General features: G+C 39.5%; 1 long non-coding RNA gene across 1 annotated transcript; it reads right to left on the bottom strand.

Moving 5' to 3' along the window:
* Window positions 1–860: 860 nt before the first annotated feature.
* LOC308496706 lies at window positions 861–27,286 on the bottom strand. Its single transcript, XR_013993213.1, has 4 exons — window positions 27,075–27,286; window positions 15,179–15,281; window positions 2,240–2,340; window positions 861–1,366 (listed from the first exon to the last, which is right to left on the bottom strand). It is a non-coding gene; the product is annotated as an uncharacterized lncRNA (long non-coding RNA).
* Between the last annotated feature and the right edge of the window lie 285 nt (window positions 27,287–27,571).

The raw sequence follows: 27,571 nt of genomic DNA, 5'->3' as shown, positions 1-27,571 counted from the left end.
TGACCATGATGGGAGTATTTGCTCCAAACAAACTGGCAAACTCTGCATCTCAAAGCTTGATTCTTATTTTGCTAATTATCTAGATAAGGTTTGTAAACAATAGCCAGTGGGCCAAATTCAGACAATGGTCTGTTGTAAAATTTTATTGGAAAATAGCCATGCCCATTTGTTTATATGTTGTCTATAGCTCTTTTTTCCAATAACAGAGTTGAGTTGTGATAAGAGTGACCATCTGGCCCAAAAACCCTAAAACATTTACTATCTGGCCCTTTACAGAAAATGTTGGCCAACCGCTAATCTAGACTTAAGAAACTGATGGAGAAGATACTAACAAAACAAGTAAAACATAAAAGGGCATGATGTGTATAGGCAGTACATTGTGACTCGCATAAAAACTTGTAAAAATATTCTTCCAGAATCCCAAACCATTATCCAATTCAGCAAAAAATTTGCTAGAGTGATTGACAAATGAGTGAAATTCCCATATATGTAGTGCTGAAAAGTTTCATCTCGGTGAATATTTGTTTGAGGCTGAGAAATAGTTTTACAGTAGGCTATATATCATATTTAATGACAATAAATGTATTAGAAAAAGAATTAGCAGATTGGGATGCAACTTTGTCAAATCATGATTGAATTGCAGTAATAGGTTGCCTACGGATACAAGAGTTTGGCAAAAAATCGATGAAAGCATTCTGTGAGAATCAATTGGCAATTGTATGTTTTATTATTTGTAAATTATTTGCTACATATTTTAATATCAGTAAAATTAATAGACTTGTATATATATATATGTATATATATATATATATATATATTTATACACACACACACATATATACATATATAATTTTTTTTCGGAGAACCAATTGTTAAACACGAGTACACCCACCACCAATCAGGCTCCAACAAGTGTGCAACTGTTATTTGTCCCAATGATGTAAAGAGACCCAACTTTTTGCTAATGATCTTCCCTATAGACCCAACAAAGCAAATGAAAATTTGACAGTAGGCAGTAGTAAAACTGGACAGTAATAAAAGTGGACAGCATAGTAGACAAGCCCTGGTCCCCAAGGAGTCAAAAGCATCATGTTCTTTACAGCTGCAGCCAGCTGCAGGAGCACCTGCTGTGATTAACCTACCTTGAGACTAGAAGTGAGGAAACTTGGGTATCAGGATACCTGTGTTGATTGGGAAATGAAAAAATGCTATTATAGAGAATTCCAGAAGTTCAGTAACTCAGTTTTATTTCTTGCTCACTTCACAGTCCAATGTGGTTTGAGGCTTGGAGGTAGAGGGTCTGCTCTACCATGCAGGCTTTTAGATGGTCCCCAGGTTTTCCAGTGCAAGCATGTTGCTTGGGAGACTGTGGGAAGGGTGAGATATTGAGGTTAAAAGGATTTACTCGTTCGGACAGAATTGCTTTTCAACTTTAACTTTACAACATAATTACTCCAAGTACTTGGCCAATTAATGCATATGTTTTTAGGTCAGAGCCTTACTTTATGTTATTGCAATCTCTAATTTTTTTTCAAAACTTTATGTGTATGTGAGGGAGAGTGGAGATAAAAAGAAGTATTAGGAGAACTATATAAAGGAGATGTCCAAGAATAGACACCCTACAGACCATAACTGCATTGTTACAATAGCAAATTGCAAAGACAAATGTTCAACAACGTGAACTGAGGATAATGTGCTTGCATGTGTGCATTATGTGTTTGCGTGTGCGTGTGTGGGTGTGTAACTGACTGGCAGAACTCTATTTCTGGAGCATGAGTCTAAGGACTGCACAGTAGGCATGTGTTCCTGGAACAATGTCAAGCACACAGGCAACCTTCCCCTTCCCAACCTGGGTGCCAATCATGACATATATGTGAGGGAGGTGCTTCCACATGCCTCTTCCCATCTGCTCCTAGGCTTTGAACAGAATGGAAATGCTGAGAGGCATGGCAAAGCCAGAGCCACTGCTGTCAGTTGGCCCAAGGACACCTGCCCTCATAGTGTTTGGCACAACCCAAGTCATCTACACTTTGATAAGAGCCGCAGTCTAGGCCTGTCCACTACAGGAGCTGCACATGCACCGAAGGCTGTTTTTATTAAGTTTCTCTCCTTAGTAAAGCAAAGAGGCCATGAAAAGTTAAAGACACTTGAGAATCAAGAAATCAGGGTGAAAGGAATATCTAGCATGCAACGGGTCTCATTGTTTAGTCCTGTTTCATAGCCACGGAAAGGCTCCCACCTGTGGAGTGCTTGCCTGTGTTCCTCTTCTGGGTGTTCCTGGTGTAATTCTTCCATCTGTCATATGGAGTATTCTAGAAGAAGCCTCCCTACTCCTGCAGCCTGCAGAGGAATGACAGATGAATGTGGGGGCAGGGAAAACACATGGCCCACCTCTCTGAGTGGGTGTGTGTGACTTCAAGTAAAGCAGAGCTCATTGCACAGGAGCTTTCAAAAAGAATATACTCCCAATGTGAAGGGTTGCATCTTCCCTACTGTTTCTGTTTCCCATCTATCTTTTTTCCTTATTTTTTGGTAAAAGGAGAGAGTGTCGCTCCGAAAGGAAGAAAGGAAGGAAGGAAGGAAGGAAGGAAGGAAGGAAGGAAGGAAGGAAGGAAGGAAGGAAGGAAGGAAGGAAGGAAGGAAGGAAGGAAAGAAGGAAGGAAGAGAAGGAAAGAAGAGAAAGGAAGGAAGAAGGGAGGGAGGGAGGAAGAGAGAGAAAGAGAGAGAGGAAAGAAAAATATTGGACATATGGGTGGGGGAAAATTTGACAACAAAAGAGCAGCACAAGGGAATTTTGGGGTTAAGAGAATTGTTCTGTATCCTGACTTTGGTGATGGTTATATAACTCTATACATTTATCAGAATTCATAGAACTCTATGTCAAAAAGTGACGCCTGCTATTTCTAAAGTATAAAGTAAGTTTATAAAGATTTTCAGACCTGTCAGTAGCCCTTACAGCTCCCTTTATGAAAAGGATAATGATGTCAATTAAGGGGACATGAAAATGTTTATTGAAATTGACTGAATCGTCCTATTCCTTCCAATGTAGTAGCCCCAGTCACAGGGATGTGGACAGAGCACTTGAAATGGATAATTAAATTAAGACATGCTGTAAGTGTAAAACACACACCAGATCTCAAAGACTTCATACAAAAAAAAGAAAAAGAATGTAAATCAGCTACTAATAATTTATATATATTGATTACATGTTGAGATGGTAATTTTTTGGATATATAATTAAATAAAATATACTATTCAAATTAATTTCATTAGTTTATTTTAACTTTTTAAAATAGGACTACTAGGAAATTTCAAATTATATCCGTGGCTTACATATTTCTATTGGACAGCGCTGGCTGAAACTGTGTCCAGGTATAGGTAGGTGCATCATGAAATTAGTAATTCATTTAGAGACTCTCTTGCAAGCTGCCGCTACTCCAACTAATTTTGTACTCATTACCCAGAGCGTTGTTCTTAGCCACCAGCTATTTTTTCCTCTAGGTTCCATTTCTTATGGGAACTGAGACTTAAGCATAATCTTTGATCAAATAACTTTGATATCTCTCATCCAGCATCTTTCTAGACCAGTGGCTCTCCAACCAGGTCCAATGTCGCCACCCCAGGGAATAACATGTGGCAATGTCTGGATACATTGTTCGTTGTCACAACTTGGGGAGTGAAGATACTACTGGCATCTAGTGTGTAGAGGCCAGAGATGGTGCTAAACATCCTACAATGCACAGGACAGTCCCCACAACAAAGAACTCTCCAGCTAAGGTTAAGAAATCCTGACAAACATTTGATAAAGTATATCTGGGTCCTGCATTCACCAGATTTACAGAAACAAAACATTGGTTTGAACAGAATAGGTAATTAATAATGTCATAATAGAATGTCTTAAGAAGAGATGGTGGTAAGTGATAAAAGTGTGGATGATTTCTCAATTATATTCTTTGTTTCCAAATGCTGACATGATATTTCTACTTGGATATCAACATAGCTAACACTTAAGTCATCAACTTTCCCTTTAACAAACTGTTTTCTGAGCATGTCATTACTATTTTAACCTCCTTGGTTAGAAAATCAGGGTGTCCCTTTGACCATCTCCTCTAGCTTCTCCATCTCTTATCAAGATTTTTAAAAATTCCTCTAATTTAGTCAAAATAAAGAATCTTGCTTACTTCTTTTCCGACTGTGGGTAAACAATTTTAGGGTCATATCAGTGCATTAAGAAGTATAAATATATAATGTGGTCCCAATGTGTAATCTAGTGGAGGAGGTATATTATGTGATCTCTTGTAATGCCAAAAAAGACGACTATCACACAAGTAGTACATAAGTGACAAATAAATAATAGAGATAAATGTTATTGAAATTCTGAGGAAAATAAGGTAAATATAAAAATATGTCTATTCTAGATTTCTGATTCCTCTATTACTGAAATAGTTCCCTCTACCTCCTGCTTTAAACCCCCATGAATTTTAGTTTAATTTTCCTGAAACACTTCTTTTATTGTGATATTTCTCCTGCTCCAAAGGACTTCTTCTTCCTTAAGGTGTTAATACCCAGCTCCTCTCCCCACTTTTAAAGGCATCCTACAATTTGCCCCAACTCTACCTTCATTTCTCCCTATCCTCCAATGTGCTAATACCTCACTATCCAACCAGGTGGACCTATTCACAAGACCCACCCCATGCTTTTTGGAGCTGTCCCCTCTATTCCTTTGCTGATATCAGCCCAAGCTATCTTTTCAGGTCCATCTCAATCTCCTTCTTGAAGCTTTCCTTACCTCTCTAAGGGCTCACTCTTTCCCTTCTTTGAATTACTTTGTACTCAGACACTATCCAACATTAAACATTTTTATCCTCTGGAAGTTGCATTCATAATCAACACTATCCAACACTGAATGTTCTTACTCTCTGGGAAGAAGCCATGTCGTAGTGTCTTTTTAACACCTAAATTCACCGGAAACAGTCCCTAGAAGATATTGATTCTGCTCAAAGACAGAATCACTGATGTTGTACCTTTGGAGAAATCTTACTAGCATTCTTCTGTGAAGAAAAAGGTACATAACTGATTCCTTCATGCAAGCAAATGAAATACCCCTTCCACATAAGTGTTGAATTTCAAAGCAATTAACCTGAAGACTGCACATATATTCTAGTTTTCAGACTTTTCTAGTTCTCCCTTTTAAGAACTTTAAGAGCCTGTGGCACCTTCTTTCATATATTCAAAAACTGTAAATCTCAATATGAGGGTGAACTTGGTTTTTTAAACTGGTATTTAGAGCCATGTCAGAGTATTAAGATGAGTGAAACTGGGTAGTGTCATAAATGGTTTAACGAAGAGGAGTGAGTGGAATCCATAAACTCACTTTTCCTATTGATTTTAATCTACATAGTTTTGCATAAGTGCTAGAATTCTGATTCCCAGTGAAAGAGCTGTGTCCTGCACAGATATCATTGGCAAAGCCAAGATTTCTGACCACCCTGTCGGCTGCTTTGTGCTACTCTTCACCTCATGCCAACTTTCCTTCAGTGATAAGTCGCACCCTTAGGCAAGGAAAATGTGATTTGCAACACCAGGAAAGCCCAGCTAATTCCAGGGCAGCCACGATAATCGACTGAGTGGGTGGGAGCTGACTGCAAATGCAGCCCTGTTCAAGTATTTATGGACAAGTTTTAGGATGCAGTGACCTCTCAGTGAAGCTGAAAGGTGGTAAAAGACGGTAATCAAGACTTCAGAGGTAGAGTGAACAATGATGCAAAGCGGGAGCTGCCTTTGCTGGGGAAGATGATAGTGAATCAGTCAATCTCTCTCTCTCCTCTCTCTCTTTCTCTCTCTCTCTCTCTCTCTCTCTCTCTCTCTCTCTCTCTCTCTCTCTCTCTCTCTCTCTTGCTTGCTCTCTCTCCCTCCCCCCCCTTTCCTTCCTCCGTGTGTGTGTGTGTGTGTGTGTGTGTGTGTGTGTCTGTGTGTGTGTTCACAGATATGGGCCAGATTAACTGAATACTATTTCAAGTACCAACATTTAGACTTTTATCACTACATATATTCAGTACCCATTTGTCAAACTCGCATCAGAGTTGGCTGCTTTGGTATATAATAATAGATTACATTTTAGGTCTTACGTTCCATCCCACTCTTTTTTTGAGCACTGCTCAACCTTATGATCTGGTGCATAGGCCTCAAGCAGAGGGGAATAGGTGCTTTATTATGTAGATGGTTCTTATCACACATTATTTCTTTTAATCCTCACAGCAACTGTCTGAGGTAAACACAATTGTCCTCATTTCCACAAGCGGAGGACGCAATCTCAGAGACTTGAAGGATCTCGATCGAGGTCAGGCATATAGTAAGTGTTTGAGTGGAATGGAATGGCCAGGTCAGTTCCCCCCCCCCTTCTAGAAGATTCTAAATCCAAATGTGAGAGTCTTCCTGAAAAATCTGCTGATGTACTGTTAGCAGAGTTATGTATTTGTGCTGAGTCATCTTCAGAATGATGACCTGCTTTGATAGACAGCCAGGGTTTAGAAATTCTTTGAACTGGAGGCTCCTTTCATCCTGTTGAACGTTATCAGTCGGTGTCTAGTGATCCTTCCTTGTTTCCTAAGCTCTAAATGAGAGAGAACAATGCAGTCCCATTTTGATATTCTGTAGATTTTCTCTGCTTAGTCATGCCACTAAGCACCTTGTTGTGTGAGAGGCAACATATAAGCTATTTGCTGAGTGCATGAAAATGAGGCTCATTTTTCTCTAGAATTTATAAAGCATTTTCACATGTAACATCTAACTTTATTTTATCTTGGCAAAAGAGAATTCACTGAGGCCAAACATTTCCACAGCAGTGGTTAATCAAGGGTACTTATTTTAAATCATTATTTATCTTTGCACTAAAGGATAGGCATGAAAGAAAAATGCCTTTAATAACTTACTGACAGGGCAAGCTGGATTTACTAATCTGAGTCTCTAAAGGTAAAGTCTGGGAATCTGCATTGTTTTCAAAAACTGTCCTGTGAATCTTTTATATAATACTTTTTACTATGGTTGCCCAGCCAGAGTCTTAAGATGGAGGCCACTGAACAGCACGATGCTGTAATGTCCGTCTGGCGCTATTTTCCATCTGCAGGATGCAGTTCACTGGGACATAGGTGAATATTCTTCCAGCCCCCTGAAAGAGTTAATTAAAATAAAAGAATTGATTTTTAGACTACTTAGTGTGCAACTGTCTTTCTGAAGCTGCTGTGATCTGATTAGTTCACTTATAGCCTCAGAGCTGACACTGACATGGATTTGGGGTTATTTTTAATTAGAGTTTTTTTTCATTCATTATCCAAAATTAACACAACTAGATTCTTCAGAAAACGAAAGTGTTGTAGATTTTGAAGGAAAAAGTTAAATCCTTAATCACTGAGACATTGATCCCCACTCCATCTTTGCATTAGCTTCTATATAAAATGAAACACCTTTAGTTCCTGGACTCCAGGAGAGTAAATGCAGCTACATTTGGTTACCAACCTAACTAAGCCAACATGTGAAGTAGTACAGGGGGGAAATTCTCAAATAGGGCATTCTATTAGGTAAAGAGATATTTTGACTGCTGAGAAACATAAATAGCCTTGACCCACTTCGCTAACTACAACAAAATGGCCGTTGCCTGCGAAGAACCCGGGAGACTGATGTGCATTGTGGAAGTCTAACTTTAATCTTCAAAACAAAGAAAAAGACATGCATACCAATCAGCTTTATCTTTACTGTAAATCTACACCAGGGATTCTCAACCTCTGCCCCTCCTGATATTTGGGACAGGAATATTCTTTGTTGTGAAGAGCTGTTTCCGCTTTGCAGGATGTTTAGCCGCATCCCTGGCTCCCATCCCTAACTGCCAGCAGCACTCCTTCCCCAGTTGGGAGCCCCCAAAATTATCTCCAGAAGTTGCCAAATACCTTCTGGGGAACAAATCATTCCCAGTTTAGAATCATTAATTTCTATGCACTAATTTCTTTACTTTTAACTTCTGCAATAACATTAAAAAATAATTTTAATTGAAGGAATTCCTTAAGATGTGCTTAACATAACTAAAAATAAATTTGTTTAAATATTTGAAAAGAACATTCAAAAACTATTTTAAGATCACAGATGTAGGAAGAGGGTGAAGCTTTCCAGTTTTGTATATATTGAAACAAATTTTATTATGCAGGTGATGCAGGTTTACATCAGCCGTAAGTGAAGACCCATACTGTTGAGATTGAGAGCAAGATTAGTTTAAGCATCCTAGAGTTCCTGCCTCTCAAGCAATAAGACAAGCTTTTGACATGCAAAATAGACTTTGATATAATCAGAAAAATGGAAAGGGCAGTTGGAAGAGCATGCAGTCTCCCCATTTTAAATGTGTTCTCTTGTATTTCAAATGTATACATCTCAAAAAGTATTTTGCGTCATCCTGAACTTAACTCCTGAGTATATCTGTGTTTCTGTGCCAAGGAGTTATCTCCCTGCCCATTCTCACGCCACTCCCCAAATCAGTGGAACCAAGTGACTTCACTCCACGTCACTCCTTACTTCCTCTCAGTTAAGTAGCCTGTAAACCAAGAGTCCCTACGTCCCAAAGCCTCAGGCAGTGGCCAAAGAAATAAATTTCAGGGAGAGTTGAGAGTTAAGAGGGGTAGAAAAGGAGGCACTCAAGAATGGAACTGTGCAAGTACCAAAGCATCCTACTAGTAAAGCCTCTTGAGGAATATTCATCAAAATATATATTTTTTCTTATAATTATTTTCTTTTAGGACCTCTAAGGATTAAAAAACATTAAAAGAAGATCTAATTTGACCCAGCAATCTCTATTCTGGGTATCTACCCAAAAAATCTGAAAACATTTATACATAAAGACACATGTGCTCCAATGTTCATTGCACTTTGTTTACGGTGGCCAAGACATGGAAACAACCAAAATGTCCTTCGTTAGATGAATAGATAAAGAAGTTGTGGTATATATACACAATGGAATTCGGCTGTAAGAAAAGATGATATAGGAACATTTGTGACACCATGGACGGATCTTGAGAGTATAATGCTAAGTGAAATAAGTCAGACAGAAAAAGCAGAGAACCCTATGATTTCACTGATATGTAGTATATAGACCAAAAACAACAAAAGAACAAGACAAACAAATGAGAAACAAAAACTCATAGACACAGACAATAGTTTAGTGGTTACCAAAGGGTAAGGGGGGTGGGGGGTGGGAGATGAGGGTAAAGGGGATCAAATATATGGTGATGAAAGGAGAACTGACTCTGGGTGGTGAACACACAATGGGATTTATAGATGATGTAATACAGAATTGTACATCTGAAATCTATGTAATTTCACTAACAATTGTCACCCCAATAAATTAAAAAAAAAGATCTAATTATTTTGCTTTTCTGTATAATATGACCATCTATGTGGTATAAATTCTTTAGCTTTGCCTATGCTTCACCTTTATGTGAATAGAATCAATCATATGTATATACATATATATATGTATAACAACTTGGTGTTTTCAACCAGCATTAAAGTTTAAGATTCATCTATGTTGATGCTTATAACTAATTTGTTTTCCCTGCCATTTAATATTCTACTGTAAAAATCACATTTATTTATTTATTCTATTGTTGATTTTGGTTATTTCCAGTCTTACCCATTACCTAGATAAGACATCTATGACTATTTTAGGTGTCCCTTGATGCAGGTGTTCAAGAGTTTTTCTTACTGCTCAGGTGAGGGTGAAAATTCCAGATATTAGTAGATGTATGTCTCCAAATGTCTAGATAATGCCAAGCTGTTTTCCAGATTGTTTGTATCATTAAATTCCTCCAGCTCATCATCTTCACCAACACCTGTAGTTGATAGGCATTTTAACATTTGCCAATCTGATAGTGTGAAAAAGTAGTTCATTGTGGTTTTAATTTACATTTCCATGATCATTAAAAAGCTTGAAATCTTTTCTATGTTTTCATTGAATAGTTATGTTTCCCCTTTAGTCAGAAAATTTTGTGCATTTTGTTTCATTATTTGTCTTTTTCTTATTGTTTCATGTGTGTTTTTTGTATATTCTGGATCTAATTCTTTCTCCAGTTCAATATATATATACCAGTTAGTGATTTATCTTTTTACTCTGTAGAATTTTTTGATAAACAATGGTTCTTAATTCTAATGTAGTCAATTTTACAATACTTTATGTTTTGTACTTTTATTGCCCATTTTAAGAAATTTACTGTCCCCTGAGGTGCTAAGCTACTCTCCTATATTTTCTTATAAAAGTTTTAAAGTTTTGCATTTTACTTAGAAGTCATTAAGTCACCTTGAAGTGATTTCTTGAAATGGTATGTGATATGCAACTATTTCCATTTTTTTTCCATCTGGATAACCAACGGCCCAATGTCATTTATTGAAATGTCCATTCTTTCTCCACTAATCAATCTTCAAACGGACAGGTTTGTGCAAATTGGAAAAGTGTGCCCTCTCTGAGACAGTCAGATTGAAAACATCATCCTATTTGAATGGGCCAACTAGTCAAAAAATAAAAATCATTCCTCTAAGCATGTGTATTAGGAAAAGATTCCCCTTCCTCCCAGAAGATGATGGTTTGACAGGCACATGGCCTATTCTGCTTGGTCTGTTTTCATTTCTACTTGAGCTGAGTGCCCTCTTGGCATGTGCCCTTCTCTATTGGCCAATATGTCTATCTATATATCAACACTGTATCATCTTAACAATTATAGCTTTGTAATAAGTCTTGGGTTTTGAGAGAGCAAATTTCATTTGTTCTTATTCAGTTGTTTGGCTTTTTTTTGGACTCTTATTTCCACATGAATTTTTTAATTAGATATCATGTTCAATGAAAAATCCTATCTGTGATTTGGTTGGAATAACATTGAATTCATAGACCCAAGTGAGAGGAATTGAAATTTATTTTTAATATTGAATTTTCTTACCCATAAATACAGATGTGTCTCCATTCTTCTAATTCAGTTTCATAATTTTTTCCTTAATGGTCTTTATTTTGTGATATTTCTGTCTAAGATTCTTAGTATTTTTGCTGTCTTAATTTGCTAAATTATTTCAATTTCATTTTCTAACTTTTTGTTGCCAGTGTATAGAAACATTTTTGCTTTTATATTGATTTGTTATTTGGCAAACTTGCTAAACACTTATTCTCATTATTTGTCAATAGTTTGGTGGGAGGTTCTTTGTGGACAGTCTTATCTGCAAATTATGACAAATTTGCTCCTTCCCTCCCAATTCTTATAATTCATTTTATTTTATTCTCTTACTGCAATAACTAGTTATTGCAGAAACCAACTCTTTACCAAACCTGTTTTTCCACTCTTCATGAGAACCCACAGCTAAACTATAATGCATTTCCTAATTTCCTTTGGGATTAGATAGGTCCATATGACTAAATTCTAGCCAATGGAACGTGAGCAGAAGGGAAGCATACCCATTGAAGGACTGTCCATTAAAACCTCTCATGCCTGATCCTCCTGTTATTTCCCTTTCTACTAGGTTGTGGTACATGAACCTGTCAACTATCAAAGCTGTGTATGAAAGATAGCAAAATCCACAATGTGGAGGGAACCCCAATCCCTAAAGCAACATACACACACAAAAGAGCTGCCCATCAATCTAAAACACTCATATTGGACTTTATTTAAACAGAATATAAGCTTCCATTATATTTTATCCATCATACTTTTGGGGGTTCATTTGCTTTTTAAATGTTAGTCTTACCTTCAGTAATATACTGTAAATTCTAGTATAGAGTAGAAGTAGTGACAGTGAGCACCCCTGTCATCTTTGATTTTAAGAAGAAAACTTTTAAAGTTTTACAACAAAATATAATGTTTACTGTAGGATTTTTGTTTTCCTAGTTTGCTAAATGTCTTTTCATGAATCATTGACTTTTATCAAGCTTTTTCTGAATGTATTTAAATGCCTAGTTTCTTTTCTACATTTAATTCTTTAATAAATTTGGAATTTGTTTTAGCCAATGTTTTTATGTAAAGATCCAAATTTATCTTTCTCTTACCAGCTACTCGTATGAGTGAGGATTAGGTTTGGCTACATACAACAGAAGAACCAAAATAACTGTGACTTAAACAAGATGGGACTTTATGTCTTCATGATTTAAAAAGTGTTTAGAGGTAGGCAGTCTAGCCCCATATGGCAGTTCTGTCATCACTGAGAATCCCGGTTTCTTACATCATTTTGCTCTACCATTCTAGTCATGACTTCCAACTTGAAAGTCCCCTTATGACTTATATAGATATTGAAGCTCAGCTATCATTTCCATATTCCAGCCAAAGAAAGAGGAAAGAAGAGTGGAACAAAAGGATCCATTTCTGGCTGAGGCAGTTTCCTTTAATAGTCTTCTCAAAGTCCCACACAGCACTTCCACTCACATCTCATTGGTTAGGGTTACTTTCATGACCACAAATAACATAGCTTGATAACAAGGCACTTTACCACTCCTAAAGAATTGAGTCTCTGATGCTAAGGAAGAAGGGGAGACTAAATATTGGGTAGCAACTAGTGACTTCTACCACATTAACTAAATTTTCTGATTTTAGCTATTTTTAACAACTGATGAATGAGACTGTCTTTCTCTATTGTCTTGTGATGCTTTCTTGATTATTTATTTACATTATATATATATATATATATATGTATATATATAAAATGAACCTACTATTGTTTCATTAGTTCAGCCATATATTTTTTCAATAGTGGTATGCTGACTTATTTACTATCATTTGTGCTATGCTTTGCTTTTGGACAGGAGTAGTTAATCCACCATCATTAGTTTCCCTTTTCATTATTTTTCTTGGTTATTTTTGCTGTGGATTTTTGTACGTACTCTAGGATCTTTTTGATAAATTGCGAAGAAAATCCTTGGATTTTAGAATTGGATTTGGTAAAAGTCTTTAAATCTTTACAAAATTGAACCTTCCCCTATAGAATTATATAGGTTTTTCCATTTATTTAAGCCTTAGTATCATACATTCATATAGGTATTACATATTTCTGATGTAACATTATTTTCACATATTTTGTTTTTTTTGATTCCATGAATAGTCTTTTCCTTATATTTTAAATTACCTGTGATATATGAAAAAATGCATTTTTATACCTTTGTTTAATATGCATTCATTTTACTGTCTCTCCATGATTTATTTTGGATAGGCATATCCCTCAAGTAATTATAACTTTTACTCTTTTACAATGGATATTTAAATGTTATAAATCAATACATTGCCCGTATCTTCCAGAATACTTTTAATTAATGATGACATGTGTTCGTTTCACTTGGACTGATTTTTGTAGGAATATATCTAGTTTGCACTGTTACATATGTATGTTGTTTTGATGTAAACGCTCTTTATATTTTTGAGAAGTATCCTTCTATTCCTCATGAATTTTTTTAAGAAGGAATCCTCAAGCTTTACTGAACACCTTTTCAGTATCTACTATGTTTATATGACTTGTCAATATAATGTGTTATGTCATTTGATTTTCTTATCTTAATCCATTATGATAATTTTAGTTATAGTGAATTATTATTTTGATACATTTTAAATTTTTATTTACTAGTATTTTTGGTGGGACTTCTGTAGAAACTTTTAAATTTTGGTTAATAGTTATATTTGCATGTGAGAGACAGGAGGAGAAAAGAATGGAGGGAAGGAAGGATGGGGAATTTGAGAGAGAGAGAGATGTTTGGGGAATTTTTAAAAGATTATTCTGGTTTCATAAAATGAATTGGGTAACATTCTATATTTCTCTGTTTCCAAGAGAAGTTTATGAAACATAAGAATTGTATAATTAAGGATTTGAAAGAATCCACCTAAAAACATTTCGGCCCAAAACTGTTTCGGGAGGTAGTGCTTTGATAACATTTTTAAGATCTCTGGATAATTGAATTATTTAGGTTTTCTGCTTCTGCCCATGGTGATAAAAGTTTCTGAGATTACAAAGAGACCTAGGAATGCATTTCAGAAAGCAAGAAAGAGAGCAACATAGCCATGTGCATGTGCTTTGCTTTTTCTGAGCATGTTTCTAGCTTGGATAACTGGCATCCTCCCTTCCCCTTGGTCCAGCCTGCTTGAGCACCTGGAGGCCAACGCCTCATCTGCACATCTACCAAGAGCCTTATGTTTATTTACACAAGTCTCCTACCCAGCAATTAAGAGTGTATCTATAGGACAGTCCCAAAATAAATTAAGTGACATTGGAGAGGTAGGCCTGACCTATCAAGCCAAAAACAATGAGGAGGATGGACCCTGACATGGGGCTGAGATGTCACTGAAATGCATATTCTAGTTCCCGACCTTGCCACACTCCAGACTTCATCACCTTTTACCATTAAACTTCTTAATCTTCTACTCCCCAGCATCACCCCGTGGTCACCAGTTCCGGCTGCCTTTACCTGCAACCTTCCCTCCGCCACCCTCTCTTCTCTCATACTGCTTCGAATCTGCTTGTTTATCTGTGTCCCTCTCTAGATGGAAAATGCCGTGGTAGGAGGGAACATGTCTGTGGTTGTACATAATTGTACAACCTAATTGGTCCTAATTGGACCCCTGCCCAAGTCATCCATTTACCCCAGTGCTCAGTGCCTAGCAGAGTGCACAGCACATGATAGGAATTTCATTTGTTGAATGAATGAACGAATGAACAAATGATGTTCTTTTCCAATTAAGAGTAGACCGAACCTCTAACGTTTTGGAAACGCCAGCAAGTGGCACCTCAGACCCCAGAGAAGAAAACAAGAGACTTCCTTCCATGTGATCACTGTCTTCTAGTAAAAGCTCCTTCACATCTGTGATGAATCAGCCCAAAGAGAAGTCTTCTGTTTTCTTAACTGAAAAACTTAAAATTGTTTGCTGCCAAAAGTAGGCTAACTTAACTCTCGCTGTGGTGTGCCATAGATGGGTTACAGGTGTGATATCAGTCCCTTCAGTTCAGAGTGAAACGACCTGGGCTAGCTGGGCCCCTGCCCAAGTCATCCATTTACCCCAGTGTGTCACACAAATGTGACCCCAGGACATCTAGGGTGGCTTTGAACAAGCTTGCAAGCACTCATGACCACTATGTTAGCATATTGGCCTGTTATTAACAGTTTTCAGCCATTATGAGTTCTTACCTAGATGTGTCTTGAGGTGAGAAGTCAAAGGAAGCACCATATTTTCAGGCTCTGCAGAATTTAGCAGCAGTCCTATCTCCCTGAAGTCCTGGGATTTCTCCAACTTAAAAAAAGACAGAGAGAGAGAGAGAGAGAGAGAGAGAGAGAGAGAGAGAGAGAGAGAGAGAGAGAGAGAGGTACATGTTATTAGTGGTAGTAATAGTAGTAAAAGTCATAGCAGTAGTAATTGTAATTGTAGTAAGTAGGAGGAGTAGAAGTAGTTGTGATAGCAACAGTAGTAGTAATCACATTTCCAAAGGCAAAAATTTTAGGTGCAATGAAATGTCTAATCTTATATTTTTTGTACGTGGGACCCAAGAGGTCAACGGTCAATAGCTGGAAGCAATCAGCTGCAAACAAGGAATTTCCTTAAAATCTTGTGCTTTACCTTAAAAACCCATGCAAATTTACTTGCTACTCCATAACAATTCAGTATTATCTTTTCCTCCTCCCCCCTTAAAAACATGAAAACTATTAATATGAGTTATAAATATGCTCCCGGAACATGGACCAAGTTCATCTTGCAGCTTCAAGAACCCCCCTACCCCACGCCCTCACTTCCAAACACCCTGGAGTGCTGAAAATTCATGTGTAGTTTCTTTACTGCCCAAGAAGGCATGAAATAAAAGACAAGCCACAGAAGTTCCATGTGAATAGGGAGAATAACGGACGGGACAAAAAGAAACACCCAACAAACAAACAAACAACAAAAAACCAGAATGAAATGGTGAATTTTTTGTTTTTTAAGGAAATGGGAGTAAGAGTTTTCTTCAGGCTGTGAGGACAGCATTGTAAGCATGCCGCTGGACCTCCCAGTATCACCCTGTAATTCCAGAACGGCTGGGAACCTTGTTCTGACGGCATCTCAGTCTGTCAGTGGTCCATCATTGTTTATCATACTCACGTTCAATTACGCTTGGCATGTGCTCTCAGTCTGGAAACTCTGCCAAATACCGTCTCTGACTGCAACTTGGTTGCCTCTGAGTAAGGAGGTTTGATCAGTGTTTGAGCAGTATTTTATCATCAGTTCAGGGGAGGACATCATTTGGGCCTTCTCAGATAATGTGAAGTATAGTGTTTTGATGAGACTGGGGTAGCCTCCCAGGCTCCATGTTCAAAGGAAAGGCTCTGGAAGAGGTGCTAATATAGTTTTGGCACTGGACCTGACTTTCTTAGCTGGTGAATATTGTAATGAGGCTGAATCCTATCTTTCTGATGGCTGCCCTGATTCTGTGTTGACTCAGCTTTCCTTATGCCTTCTTGTCAATGTATGAAAGGTACCATCTAGAGTCTGGGGAAAGAAGCTCAGTCCATCTCTATTTATTGTTTCTAGAAAACTATCTGTATTTGGACAAATAGCTCACACTGTCATCTATAAAAGGAAATAACGGGATCATATAATCTCTGAGGTGTCTTCCAGTTTGTGTGTTTTGGGATTTTGAAATTTTCCATTATGCTGTCTGAGAGGTAGAGATGCTTCATTGCCCCATGTGGAAAAAGAGATCCTTAAAATATTTTCTGAGCTGAAGATCCCAATGAACTAGAAGAATGCCATAAGTCTATATCCAAACAAGACAGGACTGAAATGTCCACCCGCTTTATGCCATCAAAGAACCAAACTAAAATTCCTTGAGAATTGATTCAGACGGAAAGCAAGAATGCCTGAAATGAATGGTAAATGGTAAATGCTAAATGGTAAAACAAAACAAAACAGGGTGGGAGGAAACTTTTGGAGGTGATGGATAAGTTTATGGCATTGAGTGTGGTGATGGTTTTGCAGGTGTATACTTACCTGCAAACACATTAAGTTGTTTTCATTAAATATATACAGCTTTTTGTATGTCTGTCATACCTCAACAAGCAATTAAAAAAATTGAAAAGGTAAATGGTCCCACCAGCTCATTCAGTGGGACCTCAGGGACTCCCCCTGGCAAATATAAAAATGCTCATCTCTCCTGGGCTCTGATGGTCTTGGGGTAGACTGCTCAGTTTGTAATATTTCTTCCCCTGCAACATCAACTGTGTACCTTAGGGTGTACATAGGGTGACTCTTTGGTACATTTTTTCAATGGTCAGATTTTAAAACCTTGACGGCTTGTTTAAAGAACACAGCTCTAAGCCTTTGACATAATTTGGAAAAGGATGGAAGCCAAGTAGCATCTGGAGAATAAGGGCGGGGACCTGGCATGCTTGGGGCTGCAGGGTGGGTGTGCAAGTTGTCTCCCAGTAGCTTTGCTTGATGAGAAATGCATGGTCCCCCTGGGAGAGATGATCCCATAGTTCATATTTTTTGCAACAAGAGCAAATAGTAACAAAGGCTTGTACTCGGAATGTGAGAGCTGGAAGGGAACTCAAAGTTCACCTTAGTCAACCCTCATTCTGAAAATGAAGAGCACCAAGACCAAACACGACTGAGTATTTGGTCCTGCTCCCAAGCTAATTAATAGCCGAGCCAGCTGTGGAAACCTGGTATCCTGAAGTCAGAAAGGCCCCAATTCAAAATCTGCCTAGGTCTCTCCCGGGTTATGTTCCCTTCACTAACGTGCCCAATCTCTCCTGAGCCTCAGATTCCTCATCTACAAAACAAGAACGATTCTCTCCGCCCCCCAACCCCCGCTTTTTAGGGTTCCTGCGCAGACTGAAGTCATGTATAATACATACACTAATTGCTCAGTGCCCTCTATGTTGGAGAGGCATTTGCTATTTTCTTGCCCTCCCCTTCTCTTACCACAGGTTTACTGTGATTTCCTTTTCTCAAACGTGCTCTGGTTGCAATCTGGTGTTGCATAACCTGCTGGATGAGGACACGGCTCCCCTGGGAGCTGTAGCCAAGTGGCCAGACACGCTGGCGCGGGTTGGGCGTTCCGTCCAGCAGAGGGCAGCAAAGCACGGGCTCCTACGCAGCCCCGTTTGCGAACAGCCAGCCATTATGTTCCCCTAAGGGAAAGGCCTAACGAGCTCTTTGCAGTGTGTTCTTTTCAGTGGAAGCATTTTTCCTGTCTCATTTCAGTGAGGACACAGTGTTTTGGTAACTGATATGTAGTCAGACTTTTTTTTGTTTGTTTTTTTCCAGCTTGGCTTTGTTTCGTTCGGTTTTGCTGGAGGGGTAATCAGTCAATTTATTAGTCATTTTTCTCCCATGCATCAGGCACGGTGCTACGCACCTAATATTCAGTATCACAAGTATGCCCGATTTAGTAATGATGATTGCTATTCCTATAAGTTTAGTAACGTGTAAGAACAAAAGCTGTTTCTTAACCAAGGATGGGGCTGGGATGAAGTCTCTCGTCCAAACATAGTCGCCATTTATTAAGTACCAGACATAAGTTAGGCACTTTTATAAATGCAGGGCATCGGGAAACAAAAAAGAATATGGCGAGTCATTTTCTTGATTTTGAAAACGATATACAATTTTCTCCTCTGAGCAACTATTTTGGGAGGAGGTGGGGCTTGTTAGGAATGGGATTCCCAGCCCCCAACCCAGAGCTGCTGGATCAGAATCTGCAGGTTCACAAATTCGTAAGTGAATTCTGAGCACTTTCAAGTATGAGAAGCAAGGCCCTGGAGGGCAGCCAGTAGCTGCCTTCAAATATTTGGAGGGCCAATATTTGAAAGAGGGAGTGTATTTGTTTTGCTTTGCCCTAAAAGGCAGATTTAGCTTTAATTAATGTAAGCCGCAAGAGAAGGAGGTTTCCAAATCCTTAAAGAGCAAGGCATTTGGAGTTAGACTTCATCCCACGCCTTACTAGCTCCCTACTAGTCACTGGATGAGTTTAAGCTGGAGTAGCCCAGCTAAACTGCTTCTCAGTATCTATAAAATGGGGACGTTGCTATCGAAACAACTAAAACTGCTTTTATTATTATTATTATTATTCAATGAGATAATTGAAAATGATTTGTACATTTGAAAATACTGTACAAATATCAGTCACAACCATCAGCAGGGGTGGTCCAAGATGAAACAGACGTGCTGCCCTGTGAGGTGAGCATGTCCTCATGAGTTGGGGGACAGTGAGAAAGGATGCGGGGACATGTGTCTGGGACTCTTTTTAAGAATTCAGTACAGCTGGACCATATGGTGTAAATGGGGATGGGGTGATGAAAAGCTGGATGGGGGAGACAATGGCAAAATGAGGAGGAGAACCCAAAGTTCACTCATAGCATATTTATTATGTCAAGAGGAAAACCAGGGTCTCCCCCAGCTCCCTACCCTTCAAACGCTTGGCTCTTTAGAATCAATGTTAGGTGGCATCGGGTTGAGTAGGAGCCTTAGGAACAGCCTAGACCCTTCGAGTTAACTACAGTACAGGAGAAAGCAGTCTGTTTACTGTTTCTCACTGTCTCTGCATCCACACAATTAGGAGCAAATGCAAACAATGCCAGGAAGTGTGAGCTTGTAGCTTGCTCACTGGGTGACCACTCATACCCAAAGCTGCACTTGTCTTGTCAGCACTGTGTTATTAAGCAGGAAGGGAACAGTGGCCTCTTCTGGGAGGCAAGTGAGCCTAGGAACTCTGAGACACTTGGCACTTGGGTGCCCCCCTTGCAAGGCAGCAGAGGGCACAAGAGTGATAAGAACAAGCATGGGGTCCACACTCTGTGCCTGGGACACAGTAGGCGCTCCATAAATGCAGGTGGAATGAACGAGTGAAGGAATGACTGAAGAGCACAGCCAACAGCTTGTTTTCATCCTTGCACACCCTCCTCTACACAGCCTACAAATCACCCAAAACAAAGATAAAACTTCCATTAGCCTGGAATAGGTTAACCCTCACAGGCCTTCGATCTGACTTGAATGGCATCTCTCAAACACTGAGATAGTTAAGGAAAGGGCATACTATACAGAAACCCATTGTATTGAGTTCTGCCTCAGAGAACGCTCATTAGCCTGACATAATTACATTTCTCATTGTTTGCTATAGTCATCCGGTATTGGATACTCAATCAAGCTTAACACCACAATCACTCCAGGTTTGAATTCTGGTTTTTAAGCCATCTCCATCTAGTATTTTGTTTCCAAGGGTGGAGGGCTGGGGTAGCAGAGGAGCTGGGAACTGTAATATTTGTTAATGAGGAAGGGGATAGGAGCTTGAACCATCTTTGGTAACATGGTCCTGGTCAAAACAACTGCTCATCTATTTTTGAGGCCTGTTTTTTACACTCAGACAGTTTCTTCCTAAGTCAGAGGCAAGCCTTCCTCCCTCCCCTACTGCCTTACCTTCTTTCCCTCCGTTCTCCCCCTTTACTTTCCCTCCATCCCTCCCCAGATTTTCTGATTACTTTTGTTAAAGCATGGTGCCTCCTAAAGAGTGTGGAATTTGGATCAGGCTGTCTGCATGCTATTTCCAGCTTTGCCCCTGACTGGCCGAGTGACCCTGAGGAAGCCAGTCACTCCCTACGAGCCTCAGTTTCCCCATCAGTGAACAGAGACCTTGCCAACCTCTCGTGATTTCTATGAAGCTATATATGAAAGAGCTTTGAAAAGGTGTCGTGCATACGTCTCTCTCATCATTTTTTTTGTTTAGTTCCTCTCTGTGTCATTTCATTTGCTTTCTCTAATGTTCATCTCTTTTCTCTCAAAACTGACATTTTAAAAACTGTTGCTGTTAAAATGAGTACTTGCCTCTTAAACATCTTCAAGTTGCTAAGCAGCATCTACCCCCCCCCTTCCCTTTTATGCAGCCTGGTTGCCATAGTATCATCTGAGCATGGTAACAAGAAGCAAAGAGCAATCATTTTTCACTAAATGGGATTGGGCAGATAGATAAACACACTGAAATATTTCCTTACAACCCGTCTCGAAGAAACAACCTGGTTTCTTTAGTCAGCTGCTACCTGGATTTCCTGCTCACTTACAGCAGTTTGGCACACCTGTAGCTCCCGGGATGTCTTACCACCCCTGGCACGACACTTCTTACAAAGACTTTTGAAGGGCTGCTGCTGCTACTCCCTTATTTGTAGCTATTTAGGGCTAAATGCAGACTCAGATCCTTCTCAGATAGTTGCTAAATATAGAACATTGAACATGAATCAGTATTGTGACTAAAGGTACTCATGTCGTAGCAGATTTGGAGTAGATAACAAATAAACGTCATCAAAGTGACATCAAGGGGTGCTTTTAAAAAAATGGAAAGGATTAAAACAGATATAAAAATAAAGAACCTTCTTGAAATCTACCATGTATTTAGGAAATATACATCCTGGACTCCTTCCTGTTTTTCAACTTAATGCTGATAATGTCAGGTACTTGATTACCAACAATATAAGCTGAGACACCACAGGAAGTGACGTTTCCCCTTTGGCCCATGTAATCCTGGATGGTCAGGTCTCCACAGCCAGGAGGCACAAGTATAGCCTGACTGTTAAAGCAATTGCAATATTTCTGTAGTGGTTGGTGTTTCTTTTAGCTCCCAGAGTGTACGTTTGTGGCTCAGTCACCCATAGGCCAGTTCCAGGACCTTCTAGGGCTCCTCACAGTCCAGCATCTAAGGGGTTAAGTCTGGCATGAAAGGGGTCTCCAGGAACACAGCACTAAGGCCAGTATTTGTGCTGACCAGTCCGTGTCCATATCATACTTTTTAAATATTTTGAGTATCAACTCTTAAAGCTGCCCTTCCGTACTCCAAAATTTTTTCTAAATAATTAAGTCCACGTTTTCTTGAGGCAGCACAATTTATTCTTCCAGATTAAGCCATCAGGGAACTCTGCTGCCTTCTAGGAAAAATGTGCCTGCGCTCAGTCTTCCTGGGGAAGACAGTGACTATGAAGTTGGGTCGCAGGAGTGAGATGGACAAGCACGGTTGCCTGCATTCTCACGCTTGGCTGCCCAATGACAATGACACACAATTGCTGGGCAACTGGTTAAAAGAGGAAGTGCATTCCAGGGCCCCACAATGCTGTGTGTTGATCTCCTGACCCGATCCCTAAATCTTAAACAAACATGGCTCAAGAAGGACTTAGAGAGGCCATTTCAGGCAAAGGTAGGCTTGTCCCAGGCTCATTTAGACAAATCAACTTTTTCCTCAAGTTGGAATGAGACTTCCTCTATTGGTCTCCCCGGGCCTTTCTTATTCTGTGTTTGACAGCTTTTACTCTCCCTCCACCTTACCGAAGTCTTTCCAGAGGAGTCTGAGGACGAAGAAAGGGAGCAGAGATGTTCCAGTCTTTGCTTTATCCAGGCAGGGGCTGCAGACACCACAGACAGATGGTATCCATCTAGGACCTCTCAGAAAGAGCTGCTGCCACGTCACTCACTTACTCAGGCCAGGGCTTACTGATCCTTGCTCTAAGAAAGTTCTCTGTGATGCCAAAGGAATGTGTTGTTGAAGCCCAATTTTCTTTTGTTTGGACTCCAGCAGAAGCAGAGGTTAGCTGTCAGAATGCCCTGTAAACTAGTCCTTCTGAGTGCCAGCTCTCTTGGCTCTTTCAACTTTTTTCTTTCCCTGCGGTTCTTAGTCAAGTGAGAAATGTTCCCCAAGTCTGAGCAGTGCCTGCTCCCTGGTACTTCCCTCATGGACTCTCAGATCCCTTGTCCATGGCCATGTCTTTGACGACATGACAAAGGTGTGTTTTCCAAGCACCACGCTCTTTCCAGATTCTACAAACTTCCACCTAGTCCCTAACTTGACCCTGCCCAGAAGGCCAGTGATCAGAGCTTCATAGGGCTTTGGCCGTTTTGCTGGCCAAATGATTTTTGGATTAAGTTCCAGTGGTGTGTTGATAAATGTTTTATAACTGGATTTCTGGGGAAAGAAAGAAAGACCCTGAGTTGTGGCATTTGCCAATTTCTATGCTGCAAATACTCTTACTGTGGCCAATTTCAAGCCACTCATGAAGTCACTGAATGTAGAATTGGGAAGAGATGTGCACAATTGTTTCTTGTGAGCTGGTACATACGAGCTGGCTCTAGCACATTGTTGAAGTAATCCCTTCTTCAGGGGAATATGACCAACGGTCTTTTTTCATGTTTCTTTCTGTATCTTATTTCCATCTAACAGTGGTTTCCAAATTGTTTCTTGGCCAAGGGTCTTTATGTTTATATAAATAAATGAACTACGTAAAAGCAGTCCCAGCCTGATTGAGAGATTGGAGAAAGTTTTAGGCGCCACAGTATCCTATAGCTATAGAGAATACTGACAATCACTACTTTCAGTTTTTCCCACTTTTTGATGATTTTAAACAGACAGAATTATATGGAAAATATGACATAGTTCTTAACATATGATTGTTTTCTCGAACTTTCTGGAATAGGTTGAAGTGAGCAATATTTTTGGTCCACTTGGAACCATTTGTAAAACCCATTGCTTTCGGCTGGGAGGAGCTCTCAGGAGCACTATTAATCACCGTACCAACAATGACCTCATAGGAGCTATCGGACAGGCCAGTGCAGCAGGAGCCCATGCTCTACCAGGATGCCTAATTTAAGTGTTTGCAGCGCTGAATGTTCTCTGGCTTCAGCTGTCTACCAAAAACTGAAAGCTATGAGTCACACCACTTAGCTGGCCTGTGGGTTTTCAGCCCTGCTTTTTTTCTCAGTCAATACCTTTCTCTGTCTTTTGTTTTCTCTCTCTCTGGGTTTTCTCACCATATTATTTCATGTGATTTAGATAGCCCTAAAAGATTCTTTTATATATTTCCCTTCCAATGGACTGCTTCCATTTTTATTAATCTGTTTTACGATGTAAATCACCGTTTAATGAAGATGCCCCATTCGTTCTTAATGGACTCCTGTTTCCATCTGATGAGTTCCTTTCATTTCGGTGGGAGAAATAGACTTGGAATTTTCTGAGACTTCAACAATCAAGTTATTAACAAGAAAATAAAAATTCTAGAGCAGGAAAGGAGCTTGTGAAGACAGAAGAGAAATTTTAGAAATGCGCTCTCTTCAAACTCTACAGTCTTTCTATCACTGGACTGTGTAAAATTGAAAGGTTCTTCTATTCCCAGTTCTTCCTAGATCTAGCAGCAGTAGTAACTGGGACATACAAATTCTCAGTAATGTTTCAGGCTAATGGTGTCGGAACTGGCAATCCCAGTTTCCCGTGCTGCAGGAGGCACAAAAGTGCAAAAGTTTAAAGGGATTTGACTTTAATCTAACAGTGTGAAGTGCTAATAGTTAGATTACAGACATCAAACTTTGTTAGGAAACAGGAAAATGGAACATCCCAAATCACACGTGTAGGTTATTGTTACTTCCGTCTGCACATAAGGCCTAGTTTGTTGGTCCACCTGGAATGGGGAAGACCAACCAGACCTACCATCCCCATCTTCAGGTGTCTCCATTTAACATCCTAGCATGCTTTGCACTGAACAGCTCCAAAATAGAACTACTCAAATCCAATTTTTAGTTGGTGCTTCATATCTCAATTAGTGGAACCATTCACAAGGTTACTCAGATCACAAACCAGGGAGTCCTATTTGGCCTCTTTCTTCTTGCTGCTTTCCACTGATTTGTGTAGTCCTATCCACTTCCTTTTCAAGGTCTCACATTTCTACCTCTTTTTTTTTCCCAATTCCAACACCATTCCTCTAATTCAGGTTAATTTTTTACCTCATCTGGAATAATATTTTCTTTATAAAACATTTTCAACAACTATAAGCTGAATGGCTGGGTTACTATAGAATCTGCCTCCTAAGTTGCCTACCCCCAGTCAATTGTGCTTTTTGTCTCCCATTTGTATGTCATACTGCATTGAAAGTTCTAAAACACGATATGGATTCTTTCACTCCTGGAGGTCATAACATTATACCTGCCATGTTCCTCCTCCTTGGCCTGTCTCTCCTCACCTGGGCCCACACACTCTTAAGCCATTTTTTGAAGCATTTTCACAATAGTCAGCTGCCTCCGCAGAGACTACTGGACTTTGCTTCCCCAGCATCAATCCCACCCAGACTCAGCCATCCCAAGAGCCCGGTCAATCTGACCCATTTCAGGGAATCATTTTAGGATCACATCTTCACTAGGAAGCAGGATATTACTGGTGTTTCTCACTTAGGCCTTGTGTCATAGCATCTCTCCCCCACCCGTGTTCTTCCTGAATCACATGGGCTACAAAATCTTGCTACATTTCCCAGAAGTCTTGCCAGAGGTTTCCTACTTACATTGTGCCAAAGAGAAAATCTCCAGGGGGGACTGAAATGTAGAAGAGAAGTTGCCTTACCACTGTTCCTATAGCAGCAATACGCAGGTTTGGAGGCTTTCCCAGAGGACCTAGGTGAGACTTTGAGCATGGCTTCCAGGAGTCCTTCTGCAGATCATCTGTGGTGCTGTTGCAGGCATCCGAGCTCATTGACCAAAGTTTCTTGCAATTCCTACACTTTCTCATTTCCTAAATTCTAAAAGCACTTTTCACTGACCTTTTTTTCCCTTAGCCTGTCAAAGATTTCACAAGCCTTTAATTCCCTGCATTCAATCTTTTCTTCTGGAAATATCTGGAGTAGTTTCTACTTTCCTGATCAAACCTTGACTAATACAAATCAGATAACCAATGATTTGGTTATGAATTTAACCAAGCCTCAGCTTTGAGCTTACCAAGATATCACCTTTCTGTACCACCGGAAGTTTCATGAATCTACAGGATTTCACTGCTGCCTCAGTTCCTGGGGTGTATTCTGAATCCTCTGCAAGAATTAATCCCTGAGGTAAATCCCAGCTCACTTGGCTAAGACCCTGGTACCTTCCCTAAAGTTTGCTGGCCTATCACATTAGGGAACCCAACTCTGTGCCCTTATCTACTCTACCTCTTGAACTTGTGCCCCAAATTAGACAACCTTTCTGGAACCAAAGAGCTCCCATCACCCAACTTTGATATTCATTATTGCCTGGGAACTTCTCTCATTATTTATTCACTTTTTGGCTTCAATCTGTTTTTTGGCTCCAATCAATGTTAGTTAATCATTGAATCCTTGCCCCATTTCTCCAGGGGACAAATCATACAGCCAAGTTTGTGCCCGTGGACTGGGTCCTACCTCATCACTGTTTTGTCCTAGATTTTTTTTATTTTCTACTTCTAATCTCCTCTTGTAGTCCCAGCATATCCCTCAGTTGCTCCTGTCATGGTTATTAAGCTAATAACATACCAACTGCTTAAAAGTATACCATTTTGTCATCCCTATCATTTCACTTCAAGTCCTATAGTACCCAGCTTCAAGTTAGAGTATAACTCACAAATACAAAAGGAAGTCACTAGGGTCATAATGAATAGCTGTTATATTATTTGTCATAGAAACACAGATTAGTTCGTCTGGTCAGAGCTACTCATGACAGATCTTCAATCCCTATATATCACAGTCCTTTTATCCCTATATATTACAGTGTGGCATCTTACATCTTGTTTTACTTGTTTCTCATATATATACTATTTGCTGTCCTGAAGAATCTCTTATTCCAGTTTCAGGTATCAGAACTTACACATATACTTTGCTTTTGAATCAGCCCTCTGTAGTTTCTTTGCTGCTGAAAGAGTTCTTTCTTTTCTCTGGCATGCTCTTTGCTTTTCCTCTCTGGAAAATTTTTGTAACCACATGTGTACGTTTAGTACTACAGAGTCTTCTTTAAGAGGTAATTTATGGAAAACCAATCCATGTGCATTATGTATGCCAATGTTATAAGTCCATGTAATCATATAATTTTGGAATTTGTTTGAGCCAGAAACCAGGGAAATCAATCTTTGGTATGCTTACACAATCCTCATGTCCATATTCAAAAGGGAACACTTAGTGCAAAAAAATCATAGAAGCAATTGTTTTACCTTTCTCTACCCTTAATATTGAAGTGGAGAATTAATTCCTGCTAAATATCAGATATGGATACACTACCTATTCTTTTTGGAAATCTTTTAAAAGAGATTCCACCCACCTGTCACATTGTTCTGCAGGATGAGTCATGAGCACTGCAATGCCACAAAAGGAAGATTCAAACATTTACACATAGATCTCCTGGCTGGACAGACTGGCCTTTCAGATCTGTCATGCTCCAATCATGTAACAATGATGTGTAGTTTCATAGGTACAACGGTGGTATGATGACTCCATCCTTCTTCAGTGTCTGACTTCATTCTGGAGCTTCAGTCTTTCCCCCTCTCTTGCCATCAAATCTTGCTTCATCCAGTTTCCAAAATCCAACTGCCTGCTTTCTAATGAGGGTTTCCATGACAACTTCTGTTTGTGGTGGTGTTGACTCCAGCACTTCATTTCATCTCTCCTTTGTGGCACTGAGCTCTTGTTTCCTAAACATCCCTGCTTCCTCTTTGTTCTTATATTGAGCTTGATTTTGACCCCAGCCTCTCAGAGTTCAATGTACATATGGGTGAGTTTTGTTGTCAGATATACCAGAGAGAATCAGAATCAAAGTCA

Source organism: Rhinolophus hipposideros (assembly GCF_964194185.1).
Source record: "Rhinolophus hipposideros genome assembly, chromosome: 4".
Classification (NCBI taxonomy): domain Eukaryota; kingdom Metazoa; phylum Chordata; class Mammalia; order Chiroptera; family Rhinolophidae; genus Rhinolophus; species Rhinolophus hipposideros.
Note: the sequence above shows the minus strand (reverse complement) of the source record. Positions and strands in the feature narration are given on the sequence as shown.